A 22,386-nucleotide genomic window follows, 5' to 3' on the forward strand; every position below is an offset into this window, starting at 1 on the left:
AAAACAAAAAACAAACCAACAACCTAACAGTCATATTACGACCACCAGTACTGATAAACACTTTGGTTTAATTTATGACTTAGGTCTATATTTATCAATATTGAAACATTGATAAAGTTCGAAAAAGTAATATAGAAAGATTTATGAAAAGTTATAAAACATGAAACAGAGTTGTTGACATTTTATGCACGCACAGGTCTGAAAGGTTGTATGGCTGTACGCGCACTAATGTTCCATTGATGGATAACTCCTGGGGATACCAGAGAGGAGGAAGAAGTGGAAGGGGAAGGCATAGTCTGGGGACAAAGTTTTTAACATAAAAGAGAGCAGGGCGCCTGGGTGGCTTAGTCAGTTATGCATCCGACTTTGGCTCAGGTCATGATCTCAGGGTTTGAGCCCTGCGTTGGGCTCTGTGCTGACAGCTCAGAGCCTGGAGCCTGCTTCGGATTCTGTGTCTCATTCTCTCTCTGCCCCACCCCCACTTGTGCTCTGTCTCTCTCTGTCTCTCAAAAATAAATAAATGTAAAACGAATTTTTTTTTTTAAATAACAGAGAGCTGAAAGTAAGAACAGAGTTGATCCAATCTGGCTTTCTCAGAAAACACAACAGTAATCTAGTATCAAGCTGCTATAATTTGGCAATTCTGGGCTCTAAACAACTATCCTAGCGCATTAGGAAACTGACTACAGTTTGTTCCGTTTTCCCATCTAATGCATTTCTGTTTTTAAATGTAATTTATCATTGTTATCAACGTGATACATGCACAATGGAATACATATTAAACTACAAGGCTGATAATGAGTAACAGCAATAACCCGACCCACCTTTCCTACTGACAATTCTTGTTCCTTGAGAGTAACAGCTTTCAGTCCTTCCAACTATTTTTCCTGGCACTTATCCCATATTTGTAAATAACATTCATATAAAGATTTCTTGCTTATTGGCTTTGGGATATTATCTAAAGAAAATACTGTTGCAGAAAAACAGGAGGTAGCTCTCTCTCTTCTCTCTTAGGCTGGTAATTTTTGTTTGTTTTTGTTTTATTTTGTTTGTTTTTGTCATCGTATTCAGCATAATAATGACAATGATAATATTGAAAATGATGAACATGTATTTAAATGATTGCTTGTAAACCAGGCATTGAGCTAGATATTCTGTGTATTTTCTCTTTATAATCCTCACAAATCCCTTTGAAAAAAAAATTTTCTGTTTCACACATGAAGCAAATAGCATCCGAAATATTAATTTCCTCTTAATGATATAATTAGTAATTGATAAAATTGAAATTCAAAAGCAGATTTGCCTACTCAACACCTATAGTCCTATATACCAGGTGGACTTCATTCTCATTGGGGCCCTGTAATTTTGCAAGCCATCATTACTATGGGTCATTACTCTTTATAACTCGTGTTACTCTGGATGCATAATATTCCAAAAGAAGAATGGATCACAATGTACTGAATCCCTCCAAATATTCTAGTGAATTTAACCCCTCCCCAATTATTTGCTATCCTAAACATAGCTAAGATAAATATCTTTAGGCATTATATGTAAGAAATTTTAAAGAATCCCTATTTCAGGTAATTTCTTAGGTTAAGTTTCCATGAGTGGGACTGATTTTTAAAATAGTCTGTGAAAAACAATATGATACGGATAATGGCCAGAAACATAAATCAAAATTACATGGAAGCAAAACTAAGTTAATGGTCTCTGCTAATTAATCATGCATTTTATGGAAGATGGAAACCAGTTTCTTACGATCAGCTGTCAACATTAGAGTTTAAAGATACCTGTCTTTAAGAACCTATAAAACAAAGTTATGAAAGGCTCCTTCATGTAATAGAAATATTTAAACTCTGTTTCACCTACTGATTTTTTTTTTAAATTGTAGATGCTTAGGGATAAAAATTCCTTACACACAATGAATATGTATTATATAATATACAAAACACAATGATGATAATTCATATAATTAAATGTAATATATATTGTTACATATATTATATAATAGTATATCACATATCATTATGTATTCATATAAACTATATGACTATTACAACATCCATATAATATATATGATTATTATATATAATAAAATGATATGTAAAACCTTAGAATTCTGTAATATCTTGTGGTTTCCAGGAAAACTTTGATAAATATACTACTGGATGGTATTAATGACAAATTTTGCAGGTGAAAAATGCATAGCTCATAGATAATAGATGGTTTGTTTAATGTCTTACACCTGCTAATGGCAAATCCAGTAATATTAAGCTGTATGAATCATTTTCTTTTTTTTTTTAATGTTTGTTTATTTTTTGAGAGAGACAGAGACAGAGCACGAGTGTGGGAGGGGCAGAAAGAGAGGGAGACACAGAATCCGAAGCAGGATCTAGGCTCCAAGCTGTCAGCACAGAGCCTAACGCAGGGCTTGAGCCCAGGAACCCCGAGATCATGGTCTGAGCCGAAGTCAGCCACTTAACTGACTGAGCCACCCAGGTGCCCCATATGAATCCTTTTCAATCACTCTTTCTACCATAAGGATTACAGTGAAATTTTAGGTGCATCACAGATAATAAGTATAAAGAAAGACACATGAGACTGTAGTTGTGCTTTCTCTCTTCCTGTTAGAGAAGTGGAACTATCTTAAAAACCCAATCCCTAGAGCAGTAAATTAATAGTAAGTAATTCTTGTGGAAAAAAACAGGGCCTGAGATGTAAAAGGCTTATTTTTTTCCACAGGTGTTCATATGATTAATGAAATCTTCAACCGTGTAATGTTTATTTCATCTCCATATGACAACCTCCTGTTGTGTCCAAAAAGTATAGTCAGAAAAACAGTCTTAATAATATCGGCTGTAAAATTATAATGAAATAAGGTGATTTTAATACTTTCTCTGGGTGATCTATATGGGAGACTGCTAGCTGTATTTATTTTGTAATTTAATAAAAATTTATTTTATAATTATCCTCTTGTCCGGTGAAGCTCCAAAATCATTCCTCAGCAATGTCACAGCACATTGAAGAAATCAGTTCCTTCACTCTTCAGCAATACCTTAAGAGGTTTTGGGTTTTTTTTTTCTTTTCTTAAGTTTATTTATTTTGAGAGAGAGAGAGAGAAAGAGAGCGAGTGAGCCCATGAGCAGGGGAGAGGCAGAGAGAGAGGGACAGACAGGGAGAATCCCAAGCAGGTTCCACGCTATCAGGGCAGAGCCAGATGTGGGGCTCGAACTCACAAACCTTGAGATCATGGCCTGGGCCGAAACCAAGAGTCAGACGCCGCCAACTGAGACATCCAGGTGCCCCAAGAGGTTTTCTTTTGTTTTAATTTTAGTTAATTGAATCCCTCCTTGTTTCAGATGTATAAAAGAGAAAATAATGCCCTGATTTCACATCCTCAGAATACCCCATATGCTGGGAACATTCTGGGAAAAGGGAAAACAAGAGGAAACAATCCTACAATAGAAAGCAACATTGTGTTTGTTTAAAACCCGCAGTTAGATAATCCTCACCAATTAGATATGTGACCTTATTTCGCATTTACTATCACTTATCCTCAGTGAGAATGCCTACTTTCTCAAGTTGTTTACATTAAAGTTTATGGTGAGTTCCAAAGTGTTTTGAAAGTGTATTCTAAGTGCTTAAAAATGGTAGTCATTTATTTGCAAAATGTATTCATAGTTGATTAATATGAACACAACAAAAAAGACCTTGTTAACAGATCACAGGCATTTGTGAAAATAAGGCTTCGTAAAAAATCTCTGTTTTTCATTTTGCTTCCCTTGACTCTTCTTCAAAGAAGGCCCCTACGTTCTATGACTTGCTTCAATTCTCCTAGGAAATAGCACAGAACTAAATTTCATTGATTTGGAATATCCCCTAATTCTTGATTAAGATAAACTATCATCCTTGCAAATACACCCAGTGATGCCACCTACCTTGGCCAACAGACAATACCAAGATTGGGTGTCTGGGGAATTAATATTATTTCCTTTTTCAAAGTTAATTGTCTTTTTCTGTTATTAACCCCAGGCATTGAATTGCTTTTAGGGTCTTTCATTTGCAGACAATTACTTCTTAAGTGCCATTGGTTAGGACAGCCACACTCAATGTACCTACAATCAACACCTAAAGTACAGTGAATAATCAGCTACTTTGTATGGGCAGGACAATATCCATCTTGCTGTCCTGAAAGTTAGTATTGATATGATTAAAACACTTAAACCTTTAAAATATCAGTGTTAAATGGAATCCCATGTACAGTCCTACCCACAAAGTATGCAAATTAGGAACCACAGGCTTAGAAAAGGAAAGTCATTTCTTCTAAAGTCACCTAACGTCAGTTGCAAAACAAATATCACTGTCAAGACCTGCAAAGGGTTTGAGATTTTGCCTTACTTGTAAGTTAACAGTTATACCTATGCTACTCTTACATAGATGCTGGCAGAAGATATGAAACTCCTTGGTTGGTGTACTTGCTGCATTCATGAGTGAATGAGCTTCACGTTCACAGTGGTTGCCCTTACTCTCTCAAATCCCACGGGGAGAGGTAGTCTCAAGGAGATGCTGGGTACACAGGCTTGTGGTACAGATAATTAACTAAATTTCGGAAACCCCAGTTTTTTAAAGACAGCTGCTAGCAAAACTCCCCAACCTTAGCTCCAGTGGAAAATATTATCCTTATTAATCTGATCAGGAAGCAAATGTCTTAACATACATATGGATGGATGGATGGATGGATACACAGAGATTATGGATTGTGAATATAGCTATAGTAATGAATATGGATATGAATATAGATAGATTCATTCTGACCTAGTAGAGGACAGTTCGACGGTTACAGTTGATTAGATGGGGCTTTGTTTCCCACCCAGATTCAATCCATAAGACAGAATAATTTATTTTTTGATACATTTGCTAAAGAATGAAATTAATACTACAGAATCCTTTCACTGAGAATGTAGCATTTTGAGAGACATAGCTTATTTATGTGTCTAAAATTCTGATTCTTGGGGTGCATGGGGGGGTGCTCAGTCAGTTTAGCTTCCAACTCTTGGTTTCAGCCCAGGTCCTGATCTTGTGTTTCATGAGATCAAGCCCTACAACGGGCTCTGCCCTGACAATGTGGACACCGCTTGGGATTCTCTCACTCCCTCTCTCTCTCTCTGCCCCTGACCCACTCACACTTGTTCTGTCTCTCTCCAGGTAAATAAATAAACAAAATAAATTTAAAAATATAGATGTTTGAAGCGAGATTCTTTTCCCATAATTTCTACTCTGTCAATAGCCCAGTAAATGAAAGACTTCCATTATTTCTTTTTATTTATCTTTAGACACATGGACTGTATCTTCAGACATAATGGATTGCCTGTGGTTCCCAAACCACTGTCCAAGTTTCTCTTTATCCCTCGCTTTGCAGATATTATTAAGTTTACTGGAAATCCCCCCCCTCCTTACTTCTCTGTGTTGAATTCAATTCATCTTTCAGAGTCTAAGGCAGATACATCTTTTCATGGGAGACTGCCTACTCCTCCGTGTGAATATGGTATTGCCTTACTTTGAAACAAAATCTTGGCTGGTGATATCTATATGTCAGCACTTATCTTCTCAAACCATCATTAGCTTTTATTAGTAAAAGGATTAATTACTAAAAATACCATAGTAAGAGCACCCAAAGTTTGCGAGAAGAACTGAGCTATATACTTTACACGAATTATCCCTAATCCTGGAAATTATCATTCAAAGTATGTATTTTGACCTTTATTTTATAGTCAAGGTAATTGTGCCTCCGAGAAGTCAATAAATAATTCCAGAATTCCCACAACTAGTGAGTTCTAGAAAAAGAATACACATCCATATCTTTGGATCCCCAAACCCATGAGCCAGCTGTAAATCTTATAAGGTAAATAATTATATAAATATTATGTCTACAGTGCTCAAAATAAAATAAATGCCTGGTCTCTGTTAAGTCCTTGGGCTCTGCTTTTTTTTATTTCATAAGTTTCACAATGAATATGCAAGGTTGGGAATATCTGATGTAAGTTTAAGCAAGACCATTGTGATTTACTCAACTCAGTGAAAACACAGCATCTAACACATCCTATCTGTCTATAATTTATTTTAGAGTCGGCACAGGAACACACAGAACAATAACAAAATGATCTGTACAGTTTCCTGTCATTGAGGAAAAACACACCTCTTATATTAGGTTAACTTGGAGAATTCCATTTACCATACTTCTTTCATGATATATTATACTCCCTCGTGTGTCCATGGAGACTCTGCTGACACATATATGGGAACAAAGAAAATTGAACCACATATCACAGACAAACAGCCCAGGGCAAGAATCAGCAGAGGGATCTGGAAAATACCACTAAAGCAAGTTTTCTAAGCTAGAAGGCCACCAAAGCCTTAGTCTTGGGATTAGGTCCTATAGACAGTACAATTTAAAATAGAAATCAAATAATCTGTGTGAATGTTCACCATCACTAAGCAAGAATAAACATACAATAAAAGTGAAAAAGGAACAGATGCCAAAACCAAAATGAAAATGATTGCTTCTTGGAAATGGTATCTCCTTTTTTTGTTAAGTTTATTTATTTAATTTGAAAGAGACAGAGAGAGAGAGAGTGAGGGAGGGAGGGAGGGAGGGGCAGAGAGGAGAGAGAATCCCATGCAGGCTCTGCGCTGTCAGCACAGAGCCCAACATGGGGTTCAAACTCAAACCGTGAGATCATGACCTGAGCCGAGATCAAGAGTCAGATGCTTAACCAACTGAGCCACCCAAGGGTCCCCTAACTACTCCTTAATGTTAAATAGATAATACTGATTATATGATGTTAATTAAGGCAACAAACATCTAGATAAATTGCACTCTGACCCTTAAAACAGAATCCATTTAGTTGTGTTCAAATATTTCAGTGTCACCTCCTTAATTCTGAATTGTATGAGCAACTAGCTTTTTTTCTTTTCAGTGCCTGCTTTCATCTGGGATTCCCCCTCCCCCTCCCCCTCCCTGCCTCCTTTCCCTCTTCTCCCCCTATCTCTATAACACACCAGGCAAAATTCTTATGTGATCAATCTGTGGCAAACTTCAGATCACTATTTTCTACATTCTACCTTCACACTTTGTGCCAGGAGCATATTCTTATCTTCAACACAAATAATTTTGTAAAAGGCTAACTAGATAAAACTAAAAAGAGGGAAAATTCAAGTCACCTCATTACTTTTCAGTTTTGTTTTGTTGTTGTTGTTGTTGTTTTTAGAGAGACAGCACAAGTCAGGGGAGATGGGCAGAGGGAGAGAGAGGGAATCCTAAGCAGGTTCAGTGCTCAGCACAGAGACTGATGTGGGACTCAATCCCATGACCCTGGGATCACGACCTGAGCCAAAATCAAGAGTCCCGGCACTCAACCGACTGAGCCACCCAGGTGCGCCACTTTTCAGTTTTATTGCACATTTCTATATTGACTGTATAACCTTCACGTATCCTCATACAGGTTTTTATTCTGCTCAGACTCTCACTGATTGTAAAAACTCTGCAGCAGATGCGTTGAGGCCTGTGAATAATGGGAGGGCATGTTCCTTATTTATGCGATTCTGGTGATTTCCCTCTTGGAATTTCATGGCTTTCACTTAAATCCTAAATGAAAGCTCCTTTCTGGCAAAACTAGCTTTCTTTTAGATTCCTCTGGTGTTTGTTCCTGTACAGCTTAGGCTAAGCAGACCAGGCCTGGGTATTCCTAGATATTGGATGTACTGGAGGAGAACAATGTTGTGCTTTGGTAAATTAGGAAGAGTGGGATCAATGAAGATTATTGTGCCCTTTCTTTACCTAGTGACTCCTGAGGTGCCTGTGAGATATATTAAAAAATAATATTTTCATAAGACAGTATTTGTTTACTTAAATATTAACATCATGAATATTAACTTTGCTATTTAAGTTTATCCAAATAAATGTTCACCGAAATAAAGAAAATAGATATATTATGGAATAAATTTTACAAAGTCAGTGCTTTGTTATGGTATTTTTTCAGCATTACACAATTTCCAGGATTTTCAAGATTATAAATTTATTTTGTTTTTGAACTGCTTTGTCAATTGGGTAAATAAAGAATGATTTAAATGTGACCAAGTCACATAATGAGGTGTTAAGTCCAGAAATCAGAGAAAGTAGTCTAGAGAAATATATCGGAATCACTCATGAAACAACAGCCATTATGGCATGCTGGAGACCTACCATACCATGCATTATGTATGCAGGAAAGCAATTCTGTAGCTTTCTACACAAGTGTTGGCTTAGCTCAGGTGGTTAGAACAAATAGCTGTAAACTAGGTGGCTTATCAACAACAGAAACTTATTCATCACAGTTCTAGATGCTGGGAGTCCAAGATCATGGTGCCAGCACAGTCAGGATCTGGTGAGAGTTCTCTTCCTGGTTGAAGACCACTGAGTTTTCATTGTATCCTCACATGGCAAAGAGAGAGGGAGCTAGCTCTCCGGGCTATTCTTACAGGAGCACTAATCCCATTCATGAGGCCCCACAGTCATGACCTAATCATGCCCCAAAGACTCTACCTCCAAATCATCAATTTCAACATACGACTTTTGTGGGGATGAGAACATTCAGTCCGTAACAAGTATGTTTCTTCTTCTTTGAGGTCATCACACTTATTTCTAATGCTTAACCCAATGTTCAAAATCACACCTGGAGACAGCAAGTCCTGTACATCCTTCAGGGTAGGATGGAGAGTCTGAAACAAGAATGCGGATGACTCGCCAATATGATATGTAAAATATTGGGGACGAAATAATAGAAAATCATTAATTTTTGTGGTGATTTTCGGTGAGATACCTGCATGTGTGTGTCATAAAGAAAACATGGATACAGAGTTGGCCTGGGAAAGTGAGGCTCTTATGAATACTCACCATCTTGTTCTCGCCCCCACCTAGGGCTAAGGAAAAAGATGCCACATGCCCTATCACAGCTCTCCACAAATAACAACAACAATCACAGCGACCCTATCTGTGATGGCAAAGCAACCCACCATGAGCTTGCCACAAAATATCGTCTTCTTCACCTTCACAATTAGCGTGTAGGACGGTTTTTTTTTTCCATTTTGCAGATGGCAAACCTGAAATCGTTCATGAAAGAAAATGAGAGGTCAAGAGTAGGTCTTTCATTTGAATTTACAAAGAAATGGAGGAACAGAAATGCTAAGTGATTTACAGCCATGCAGAGAGCAACCAGCTGACTCTAGAAAACCAGCATAGCCCCGCCAACACCATTTAAAATGTTTCTGCAAAATGAGCCCTGGTTATATGAGCTTAAAAGATGCTGTCTGGCTCTATGAATTCACTGCACAGAATCTCACCAACCCCACCACCCCTTCCTTATAGTATTGGTCCTGTGACACTCACTACATGGCTGTTGAATTAAAATGCATCACAAGGTATGCTGAGATGCCCTCAAGAAGCCAGCTGCAAATCCTCTGCTTTGGCGTCTGATAATGAACCTTATAAGACCATCTTTCCTACTGTGAGTTTAAGGATGGGCAGTGCTATTGTGGTGTCTGCAATTAGTAATATTAGCGAAGAAAGGATTCTACTTTCAGGACAATTCAGAAAATTCTGTAATTTTGAAGAGAAATGAAAATGCTGGTTCTATAATGAAAGAAACTGATATTTTCTTTGGAGAGCCTCTGGCCATGTAACAATACAATGAATCTCAACGTTAGTGGCATCTTGAAGACCATGACTGGATTCTATTAATTGTAGAGATAAAGAAAACAATGCTGAAAAGGAAAGAATGGCCTGTTCAAGTTAATAGGCCTGGCTGAAAAAAAATTATATATATATATATATATATATATATATATATACCACTTTATTCACTCGCTAGCCTGTGAATTCATTCAGCGAGCATTTACTGAGTATGTTCTCCATGTCCAGAAAAGTGCTATGCCCTGGGGAGACAGAAAAGAAAAGCACAGAGGTGAACATAATGCAGGCATGGTGGAATGGATACACTACAAATTGTCATGTGGTTTAACACGGGAATTTTGCAGGTTAATGCACCATGATGAACTTTGGTCCCTCGGGGCTTTTGTTCTGTCCGAGGAGCTATTTTGTGTGCACACGGCATCTGGATATGACTCCTCATAATTTTATACTTTTATGGAATCTAAGTCATAAAGGAAGTGACCTTTTTGGGGAATTTACTATGTGTCAGGCGCAGTAGTGTATACTTTACAAATATCACCACTTTATTATTATTATGGAGGATTTCAGTGATACAGAAATAGATAAAGCATATTCAATATAAAAGGAGGAGAAAACAAATATCCATGTACCCAACATACTTCCTTTTAAACAAAGAGCATCATCAAGACCGTTAAAATACTCCTACCTCTACCTGATCCAACCCCTCACTAGAAACTAGATGATGCCAGGGAGCCTGGGTGGCTCAGTCAGTTAAGCGTCTGACTTCGGCTCAGGCCATGATCTCATGGTTCATGAGTTCAAGCCCCGCATAGGGTTCTGTGCTGACAGCTTGAAGCCTAAAGTCTGCTTAGGAATCTGTGTCACCTGCTCTCTCTGCCCCTCCCCACCTCTCTCTCTCTCAAAATATAAACATTAAAAAAAAATTAAAAAAAAGAAACCTAGATGATACCATTAGCCTGAGCTTTTAATTCTTTTGAATTCTTTTGAGTATATATACACACAAATCATTAGTATGCATGTATTTATGTATGTAAATTTTTAATGCTTTTGAAGTTTATAATTAAAGGGGATCCAATGTATTTACTCTTCTATAATTAAAACATTAAAACATTAATTTTGTGTTTGTTCTCACCTGTTTGTGAGATCTACCCATGTTGACATAATGGTTCTAGTTAATTCCTTTTTCATGTAGTATTCTGCACAAGAACTCCATATATCATAGTATAAATGAGCCAGAATGCATATACGTTCTTTCCATGTACATGTTTATGCATTTCATGATGTATATATTACCAAAAAAAAAAAAAAAAAAAAAAAACAAATCTGCTCAGAACAGCATTAAAAATTCCAGTGTGGTCACATGTGCAAGGGCTACTTAGAGATATATTTATTAATGGAAATGCTGGATTGCAGGGTAATTTACATAAATTACATATATATGTCTTATATATGTCGTGTGTGTATATATATATAGTATATATGTCATATATATGTCGTGTGTGCATATATATACACACACACGACATATATATATATATATATATATATATATATATATATATATATAAAGTTAAGATAGGCTATATGTGTATATATATATACACACATACACACACACACACACACACACACACACATATATATATATATATATATATATATATATATATATAAAGTTAAGATAGGCTACTGACTAAAACAAAAAAGAACCCAAATGTATAATTTCTTCTAATTTTTTTAAAGTTTATTTATTTATTTTGAGAGAGAGAGAGAGAGAGAGCAAGCAGGGGAGGGGAAGAGAGAGAGGGAGAGAGAGAATCCCAAGCAGGCCCCGCACTGTCAGCACAGAGGCTGATGCGGGACTTGATCCCACGACAGAGACAAAATCAAAAGTCAGACGTTTAACCGACTGAGCCACCCATATGCCCCTAAATGTATAATTTCCAATGGCTCTAACACCATAATAAACATTGAGGTTTCACATACTTATACAGCCTAAAAAGCTGCCCAGGCCGGTGGGGGAGACAAGCAACTTTGTAACAGCACTGAGCGAGGCCAACCAGGGGCTCGCTCCCTCTAGAAGCCCTTGCTGAACCTCCATGATCTTATTTCCAAAGTGGGTAAAGGGCTCTGTCCCTCTGATACCATAGAGTCCTGTGATCACCTTCACATACAAATCCTGACAGAGTTTTGTACCCTCTAGCTTATCAGATGGAAGAATCAATTATTCTGCAGGGTTTTGGGGAGGCATATAAAGCCCAGATGACAAAAATCCTCTTCTGTTAGTGAAATACGCTTAGCATTTCATCATTCATATTCTGCCATTTATTTAAAAACTTATCATGTGTAAATATAAATGCCATGGGTGTGGAGGTCTTGTTTATGTCAACATTTATTTATAATATACTGAAAAAGAAAACCCCAAGAAACCCAGTTGTGAAAAGTGGATATGTGCATGCACTGGCAGTCAGCAAGAGCCTAGGCTGGATAAGCAATCAGCGACGAATACGCACCTTTTCCCAGCAGCGTCCTTGGGGTAGATTTTAAATTATTTAATATATACTTGGGAGCCTGGGTGCTTCAGTCATTTAAGCATCCAATTCTTAATTTTGGTTCAAGTCATGGTCTCACAGCTCGCGAGTTTGAGCCCCACACTGGGGTCTGAGCTGGGTGTGGAGCCTACTTGGAACTCTTTCTCCCTCTTCCTCTGTGTTCTCACGCTCTCTTTCTCAAAAAATTTTTTAAAAAGACATATATTAACTATTAACTTAGGTCTTTTTTTGATAATCATCTTGCTAGCTCCTCTCTGTCTCTCTCTCTATATATAAATATGTATATTTTGAAACTCATTCCATATATGATATATAAATGCATGTGTGTGTGTATACATACATATATATATATATATATATATGTATACACACACACACGCACACACACACAGAGACAGAGAGACACAGAGGAAAAAAATATATATATGTATGTATATTTTTAAAACTCATTCCATGGTATATATCTTATAATTTCAATGAAACCCTGATGTAGGGATTAATTTCCTTTTTCCACAAATGAGGAAAACAGGCGTAGTGGTCAGGTGACGTTCATGTGGTAATATAATTAAGTAATCAAGACCTTCATTCACGTTTTTCTGATTACAAAAACCTCTATTCTTTCCTGCCTCATGGTGCACGCCTTGGTGTAAACAAATATCGCTGTTTCTAAAGAGGGGTTTTTCTTCAGTAAATCCTCTGGCACTTTCATATATATACACACACACATACATTCACATATACACACACAATATATATACATATACACATACACAAGCACCCGTATACATATACACACATCCCAACAAGAGGGGATATAACTACTTCAGTGAAAGGATATAGGCACACACATGTTGGGGGGAGCATATAGCTAAGTTTGGGGTGTACATGGGTGTGCGTGTGGGTGTGGGCGTGTGCACTCATAAGGCTCAACAATGGAGACTGTTTTCTAAGTTGCATTTTTCCCAACCACAATGTCATTTTTTTCTAGATCTTCTTTATTATACTTGTCTCTTTGTTTTCAAAATACTCTAGTTAATTAACACAAAATATTCTATTATTTCTCTTAAGGGAAAAATGCATTTATTAAGCGCGAGATACATTCCTATTCAGTGTCATTGTCACATAGAAACAGCTACATTAAATGCAGATGTGGATGTGTCCACGAATGTATGCATCTATTAAGTAAACATGATATCAGGCAGAATAAAGAATCATTGACCCAGGATTAAGAGACCAGGATTTTATTCCTGGCTGGGCTATACACAAATTTTTTGGCCATCTGAAAACTGCAGACACTAACCTGTGTTTGACTAGCTGTTCTAAAGTATCTTTAAATTCCAACCTTTCATTTATTTTTAATGTGTTTTAAATTTATTTTTGAGAGAAAGAGACCATGAGCGGAGGAAGGTCAGAAAAAGAGGTGGGGGGGGAAGAGATTTGCAAGCAGGCTCTGTGCTGTCAGTGGGAGTCTGACTCAGGGCTCCCTCTCACAAAACCCTGAGATGATGACCTGAGTGGAAACCAAGAGTTGGTTGCTTAACCCACTGAGCTACCCAGGTACCCCGAAGTTTCAACCTTTTCAAAATCAGTGAAATGTTGAGGCACCTGGGTGGCTCATTCCATTAAGCATCCAACTCTTGATTTCTGCTCAGGTCATGATCTCATGGTCATGGGATTAAGTCCCCCACACCCACCACCACCTCGGGCTCACGTGCTGGGTGTGAAGCCTGCTTGGGATTCCCCCTCCCTCTGTCCTTCTCTCTTTCTCTAAATAAATAAACAAACAAATAAAAATCAGCTGAAGGTTATAGTCAAACATGCAAGCTCTAGACATAGAACACCTATACTGTCATTATTACCTTGGGCAAACTAATCTCTCTAGATACCTTGCTGATTGTACATGACCTCTTCTGCAAAATATATTATTTTAGTAGTAAGTTTCTTTTGTTTTTATTTTATTTTATTTTATTTTATTTTATTTTTATTTTTATTTTTATTTTTATTTTGAAAAGGAGAGAGCACAAGTGGAGGAGGGGCAGAGAGAGACAATCCCAAGCAGGCTCAGTGCTCCACGCTGAGCTGCACATAGGGCTCAATCTCACGACTATGATATCATGACCTGAGCCAAAATCAAGAGTCAGATGCTTAACCAAATGAGCCACCCAGGAGCCCCATATATTAGTAGTAAGAGTTTCAGTGCATTATCGTGATAATTAAATTATGTAATTCACTCAGGGTCTTAAAAAGTGCCTAACAAATAGTTAACAGTTAATAAATGTTGAGAAATTAAATTCTCTTTGAAAAATGTATCCCAATATGCACAACTTAGTATAGGATACAGTTTAAACACATCACAACATACTATTCCTTAAACATGGAAAAATTAGTGAAAAGAAAGAAAAAGCATGCGTGGCATAATTATTAATATATGTAATTTGATTTTATTTGAAAAGGACTAGGGCACATCAAAGGCAGATGCGAAAATGGTCTCTCTAGTCTCACAGCAAATGAGCAGTAAGGGCTTTTATGATTTCCCTCCTGCCATTGGGGAAGTTGTTGGCTCTCACCATCCATTGTCCTGTCGCTGACATCTCCCTCAACTTAAATTGCACATTATGGTGGCTACTGTCTGCCTCTCCAAGGAAAGAACAAATTGCCTTCTGTTTATTCCTGCCATCAATCAGGCAGGGCAATAGGCTATTTCCTCAAACCTCAGAAATATGTCCAGCTCAATCCAAGCCCTAGTGGTTGGAAAATGTCCAAAGTCAGAATAAAGGATGCAAGGTTTGAAGGCCAGAGTTTACAAAAAGTAATCGTGCTCTCTTGGAAATTTTAATTATGGTCTGTCTTTCTGACTCCTGGCAAAACTTAACAGTTGTTCTGTGGAACAGAGAAAAATCCATTGGAATGGAGATAAAAAGTCTTAGTGTTATGGCTGCTCCTGGAATTGCTGTATAATATCTGACATGATCCCTTCCATTTATTTCATTCACTCATATACGGAATGATGCTATAAAAATCTTCAGCACAGGGGCGCCTGGCTGGCTCAGTCAGTAGAGTATACGACTCTTGATCCGGAGGTCATGAGTTCAAGCCCCACGTTGGATGTAGACCACACAAAAATAAATAAGTAAGTAAGTAAGTAAGTAAGTAAATAGATAAACAGATAAATAAGTAAATAAAAATCTTCAGCATGACATTCAAAGCCTTGTAAGACTGCACCCTACAATGCTACCTCTATAGGGTGTCCTCATTCCTACCTCATGCCATACTCCATCTCCCAATCCTAATAAACTCCCTGGAATGTCCCTGAGTATTTTTCAAAAATATTTTTTTTCCAGATGGAATTACTTGAATCACACCCTTTGCCTACTTTCCTAACTTCTAGGCATTATTTGTTACCTAACAAAGACACCATACTTCTCCACAGATCTTTCCAAAAGCCCTGCTTTTGAATGGTTGACCACTTTTTTGGTGCTTTTTCTGTACCTAGTTCATACCAAATAATATTATAACATTTCTATATATCATCATTCATTGTTTGTAAATAACCTAGAAACCCCCCTCCTAACACAGACATACGTTTTATTCATTTTTCATGCCTAGTTTATACAATGATGAATAACCAACTTAATAAATTTTTGTGGAATGAACAGAGAAATGGAACTCCATTCCCTAGTAAAATGGCTAAGTGGGATTCTGAAGTTCACTTCAGCTATAAAAATTAATACATGCAGGGGCGCCTGGGTGGCTTGGTCGGTTAAGCGTCCGACTTCGGCTCAGGTCATGATCTCACGGTCCGTGAGTTCGAGCCCCGCATCGGGCTCTGTGCTGACAGCTCAGAGCCTGGAGCCTGTTTCAGATTCTGTGTCTCCCTCTCTCTCTGCCCCTCCCCTGTTCATGCTCTGTCTCTCTCGGTCTCAAAAATAAATAAACGTTAAAAAAAAAAAATTAATACATGCAGCGTACCTGGGTGGCTCAGTCAGTTAAGCAGTGACTCCTGATTTCAGCTCAGGCCATGATCTCACAGTTCATGAGATCAAGCCCCATGTCAGGCTCTGAGCTGTTGGTGTGGAGTCTGCTTGGAATTCTCTCTCTCCCTCTCTCTCTCAGCTCCTCCTTGGCTCATGCTCTCACTCTCTTTCCCTCTCTCTCTCTCTCTCTCTCTCTCTCAAAAACAAACACTTAAAAAATCAATATACACATGCAAACACACCTACCCCAATGTGAACAGAAAATGGAACAATCTTATTTTATTTCTTAAGCAATTAACAAAACTTAAACTATAAAATGGGTCATTTTGGAAGTAGAGATTATGCTTAGGTGAATATAAAGGTGTAGGACATTAGATACATTAAAAGGGATTCAGAGAAGATCCAGTTACTAGGGTAACTAACCTACAAGTAAAACACTGAGAAAATCCGAAAGCAGGCATATTCAAAAGGGAAAGGCAATTGTGTCATGCTAGGACAATTTCCTTATAAGCCAAAGAGAAAAATTCTGAATCAGAGCACTTGTGGGCCCCCCTGGCTCATGGTATACAATTATGCAAATGAGGTTACTTAAGTCAGCATTTTAAGTGAATAGACATGTATTTCTCAATAAACACTTTCAATTTAAATTCAAATCACTAAATAAAAATTACAATATCCAAAAGTTTAAACTCTAGTGAGACCTCCAAGAGATTAGTACATAATAATTCTTGTTCTTGTTTTCAAAACGTTTTTGTTTTCATGTAAATGAAAACCTTTATGATTGTCCCAAAGCTGATTTTCCAGCACCTTCCTTTACACAGAAATTAGGGCTGCCAGATTTGACAGTCTATCTTGTCCCAACGTGGGCCTTAATTTGATTATTATAATGAGGTACCTTATTTTTGTCTTCATCTTCATGATTACTATGGAGCCTTGCAATCTATTCATATGTTCAATATATATCTGGATCTAAATTGTCAATTAACGGGCGCCTGTGTAGCTCAGTTGGTTAAGTGGCCGACTTCGGCTCAGGTCATGATCTCAGGGTTCCTGAGTTCCAGCCCCAAGTCGGGCTCTGTGCGGACATCATGGAGCCTGCTTGGAATTCTATCTCTTACCCTTTTTCTCTGCCCCTCCCCCACTGGTGCTTTCTCTGTCTCTCAAATAAACTTACAAATTAAAAAAAAATAAATTCCGAATTGAGAGGATTTTAAAAATTTCTTTTTGTTTTCACCTCTCAACAATTATAAATAACTTTGCTAAAGGTCATGAGGCTTCTATTGCTTTGGTGGGATTGGTTGGTCTAATAACCATTTTTTGTGAATCTATCCTTCCTCTCAGATAGTTTTGAAGATCTCCTTTTTTAGTGTTCTGAAGCTTCCCTAACATGTAGAATTATTGTTGCTTATTCTATAGGGAATTATTTGCGCCTTCAAGTGCTGAAGATTCAGGTCTTTCTCCAACTCTAGAAATTTCTTGGCCATTCTCTATTCAAATATTCCTACCCCCTCCTTTCTCTTCTATCATACATATACTTGTTGAGGGAGGAAAAACCTGTTCTCCATTCCTGATTCTTTCCCCACTGATGGGCACCTGTGGGCATGTCACACTGTCATTTCTCTATCACCTGGTTGGCATTGCCACAGAGGAAGGAAGTGGAGTAAACATCACACGTGATAACTTGGGAAAAGAAGCAAAGCTGACATTTGTAAACCAGTTCTGCCATTTGGGTCCAAGTGACTTAGAAGAAGCGGGGAATCCTCCTTCCGGAAGCCTGGCTGTGACGAAGTCAAGTTTCCTAAGCCCGAGGAAAGGCTCATTTGACACTCAGTCTTTCTTCTTTCCTTACTGTGTTCTAACCATCATCAGTGAAAACGACACTGTCTTTTGGACGTTTCTTGCAGACCCCAGCATTTCCAGTACATCAGTTAGTGCAGCGTATCGTTCGTATTCAGGATTGCCGGTCAATCTTTTTAAAATCAGCTTCATTATTTTCTTATGTCATAACTTTATTGCGTTTAATTACTTATTTTTGTGTTTCATATTCCATTTCCAGCATTTGTTTTAGATGCCTAGGAGTCTGATCTTGGTATTTCCAAAGTTGTGAAAAAAAAAGAAGTGAGGCTTTACTGAATTAGTATGCCACTGTCCATCAGCAGGCTTCCTGGTACAAGAGACACATTTCATGGCAGCCACGGAAAAAGAGCCAGCTGCTTGATTCTAGCTTCTTTCTCTTGGATCATAGCTCCAAGTACACATCCTTCATCTACTTGGGTTGTGAGACATGGCAGAGTCTTAATTTTGGTAGAGACCAGGAGTGGCCTTGAAAATCACTCACAGAAGGAGACAGCACTGACCTGCTGTGGGGATCTTTCCTGAAGGCCCAGCCCAAAGCTTTCTCTTTGAGTCTTGTCTGGATTTTTGAAGCACCTGGTCTCTTGGGGCAGTTCTACATAACTGATTTTTATGGAAATTCAGATTTTATTTCTGTCGAACTTCCCTGCCGGAAGCATAAAAACAAAGTGAGGCATCCTGTAAGTCAGATACACATCTCTTCAAAATAAAGATTGCACCTTTAAAACTTTTAATTCCTTATATCGTGGTCCTGTAGCCCCAATCTATGTTTGCAAAATATTAAATAGCAGTAAAGAGCTCAAAACAAAGTGCAATGCGCCCCTTTCTCTTATTCTTCACTTTCTTTCTTTAAAAGAAAATACACGTAATTACTTCTGTGATTAACTCTTCTCCTGTATCTATCTCGAATGCTATAAATTTATTGTTGTTATGATTTATCATCTTTAGAGTTTTTTTAAATAAACATTTAGCTTTCATTGTCAATGTTGATAATATTCTCGTTCTGTTCTAGAAGGATCTGGCTTTCATAATTTGAGAACAAACCCACAACGCTGGTGAAGAAACAAGGACCACATTACGACCAGATAGTGTCTTACATTTAGATATGATTTCCTCTGCAGGTTTTGCTTCATGTGAAGTTTCTAATTACATTTGTTCCTCGCTGTTGGCGTTTGGGAGCCCTGATAGAGAGACACCTCATTTCATTGCAATTTATTATGTTTTTCAGATAATTGTGCTTTTTACAAACTGAAGGTCTGTGGCAATCCTGCATTGAGTGCATCTATGGGTGCCATTTTGTCAACAGTAGTTGCTGACTCGTGTCTCTGTGTCACATTTTCAATATTCCAAATTTCATTAGTATATTTACTACGGTGTCCAGCGATCAGTGATTATAACTCAGTGACAGTTCAGATCACGGTTACCACTTGCTAGCAGTAAAGTGGTCTTAATTAAAATATGTGCGTTGTAGTTTTACGCATAATGTGACTACACACTTACTAGACTATAGTGTAAACATAACTTTTAGGTACACTGGGAAACCAAAAAATTCATTTGACTCGCTTTATTGTGATTCTCTCTTTATTGCAGTAGAACCAGACCGGCAATATCTCTGAGGTATGCTTATTCACGACACGCTTCTAACCACCTGACTTTAGGACTTTAGTACTGCGAGAGGGGGGACTTAATAATTATCTTTTTTGGAGCTCTTCATATGGCTTTAGTGTTTTAGCGGAATGAGCATATAATAAGCTTTTTAATTAGATACACATATCCAGCCATTCTTGGGCAGTGGTAGGCAACTCCAACCTGGGCAGAGTCTTTGCCAGGACATTTATCCTATGACTGATGGTCCACTGTAGCTCATGCTTTGGGAGGTAGACTAACCCAATGAGAAAGAAGGAAAAGAGACAGTAAGTGAACTCCTTCTCTACCAATCAGACAATTCCTTTAAAGGAGATAAAGTGAAAGGATAAGAAGGCAAAAGTATTGCTTGAAGTAACGTTGCTGCACCTGGAAATGTAAAACCAAGAAAGGAGCTATCAGTTGCCCACATTTGCAATATTCTCTACCGTTATTATACAAGTGTTCACACATGTTTCAGTCATGTGTTCTATGTCTAGGCTCTTTCACTTGGGCTGCTATTTCCTTGGCACTCTCCATTGTCATCACTGACTGGTTGACCAGTCGACTGCAGGCAACCAGCTCTCCTGGAACTTCTTTGTAATGGTTTCCTTCCATTTTCTGGATCCTGTATCTTCTCCTTTCTGGGTTCACTCTACATTTCTTTCCTTATGTAACTTCCTAAGAAACAACATGGGAGGTAAACTAAATGGGTGCAAGGAGTCTCCCTAAAAAAAGTAAACAAAGATCTGAGAAGAAACACGGCAGCTTGTAAGAATACTACTATTCACATGCTTTAGGTTTCGCCAGGCGTAATGGCATAATAAAATTTCATCTTAAAGTCTTCCAGTTGACAATTTCTACTATATATACAGAGATGAAAAACACACTTTTTAGCTTATTATTCTTGAATATGAATGGAAAAAGGAAGGATCCAAAAATAATTGTGAAAATAGGAAAAGACTAAGAGTAAAATATCAAAACTAAACTGATCCAAGATAAAACACAGTTCAAGAAGCAGAGAAGGATATGGGGCACATGGGTGGCTCAGTTGGTTAAGCGTCTGACTCTTGGTTTCAGCTCAGGTCATGATCTCACAGTTTCATGAGGTCAAGCCCTGCATCAGGCTCTATGCCTCTCTCTCTCTCTCTCTCTCTCTCTCTCTCTCTCTCTGCCCCTCCCCTACTCACGCTGTGTATCTCTCAAAACAAACTTTAAAAAAAATTAAAAAATGAAAAAACAAAAGCAGAGAAGGATATAAAGACCTCTAGTTTGTCATTTCAAAGAATTCAAAAAATTTCATGTGCAACAGGGTGGGGTGGGAGGGTCTGAATAAATTCCTCCAGTGATTTACTGGTAAACTTGGAATTAAATCTGTAGCCTACATGACCTGATATGATCAGGTCCTGCCTTACTCTTCAAACCCACTGTCTATCACTTGCTTCCTCATTCATTAAGTAATGAATACTTTGACCACTCTGGCTCACTGCTCTTCCTCAAGCACAGCTCAACCTCTGGGCCTTTGCACTTGCTCGTCTTGAAATGCTCTTCTGCAGATTTTTGCACAACTGGGTTATTTTTGTCCTGTAGGTCTCTCCTCAAAACTTTCTTCTCAGAGAGCTTCCCTGCTTATCTTATCTAAAGTACTTTCTAATACACATATATTCTCGCTTAAACTGGCAATTCTATTCTAGGAAATTGTATGTTTCCTAGAACTTAACAACATTGTATTTCAATTACTTATTTCATACTTTCCCATTAGAATATTATGTCTTGTGTGACAGGGAGTGATTTCTTTGTTTATTGGCATTTCCCTAGATTCTTACAGAACTGTCTGGCACACAGTGGGTATTAAATAAATATTTGTATAATGAACAAATGATTGTGTATCATATTTTATCAGGTATTTTACATTTTAAATAACTTTATGGTTTGTTGACTAGTTCTATAAATATCTGTGTTAAGTGTTTGTGCAAAAGCTAGAAACCAGACAACTCTTATCTATGTTAGAAATATGTGATGCTATTTCAAAGGTTAATAAATATTTTGATAACAGTAAGTCTTCATTGAACTTCTGTATAACAAACACTATGCTTTAGGTACATTATTTCTATCTATACTTAAAGTGATTGCTTAAACTATGTACTCTTTTCTCCATTATACAGAAAGAGTAACTGAGACTGAATGAAATTAATCTACCAATTACTTGACCACTTACCGACGGTCATCCACAAAAAGGTGGGCCCACTAATTAAAATGCAAGTCTATTTGACTCCAAAACCCATGCTGTTGACAACAGCTACCTTTCAGATCAGAGTCCTAATTTAACTGATCTATATTAGTCACCACATAAATCACATCTACTTATAAAATTTTTATTTCATTTTATTCCACTTTGATATTCAAACACATTCTTCCCTGTGTTTAATTGGTCTGAGTCTGACACAAACTTTAGGTGATTTATTTAAAAGTCAATTTAATTGGATGGTGTTCTTTGAAGGATCTGTATTTAATATCTAATTTCCCATAAATGTTCATTACAGTCTGACATCTTCCCTGAACAGCATTGGTTATGGCTCTAAAGATGATCTCACAGATCCTATGGTTATGACAGTTGGGTCTGCTCTTCTCTGTAAGGAAAGTCTACTTGTGTAGG

General features: G+C 37.6%; 2 long non-coding RNA genes across 4 annotated transcripts in view; one reads left to right on the top strand and one right to left on the bottom strand.

Annotated features, from left to right (window-relative positions):
* Positions 1 to 22,386, bottom strand: part of LOC144615970 (uncharacterized) — a 323,741-nt gene that overhangs the window by 93,677 nt on the left and 207,678 nt on the right. The window lies entirely within an intron of this gene.
* Positions 1 to 22,386, top strand: part of LOC132689223 (uncharacterized) — a 60,863-nt gene that overhangs the window by 20,975 nt on the left and 17,502 nt on the right. Inside the window, exons 3-4 of one of the 3 annotated variants that reach the window (XR_009614920.3) lie at positions 9,404 to 9,542; positions 15,306 to 15,420. The exons of 1 other annotated variant lie outside the window; for it this stretch is intronic. This is a non-coding gene — a long non-coding RNA (uncharacterized LOC132689223). Of the gene's footprint in view, positions 1 to 9,403; positions 9,741 to 15,305; positions 15,421 to 22,386 lie in introns of those variants that run through there. One more of the 3 variants, XR_013554814.2, reaches the window with a different exon arrangement.

This window comes from Panthera onca, chromosome A3 (genome assembly GCF_046562875.1).
Source record: "Panthera onca isolate mPanOnc1 chromosome A3, mPanOnc1 haplotype 2, whole genome shotgun sequence".
Lineage (NCBI taxonomy): Eukaryota > Metazoa > Chordata > Mammalia > Carnivora > Felidae > Panthera > Panthera onca.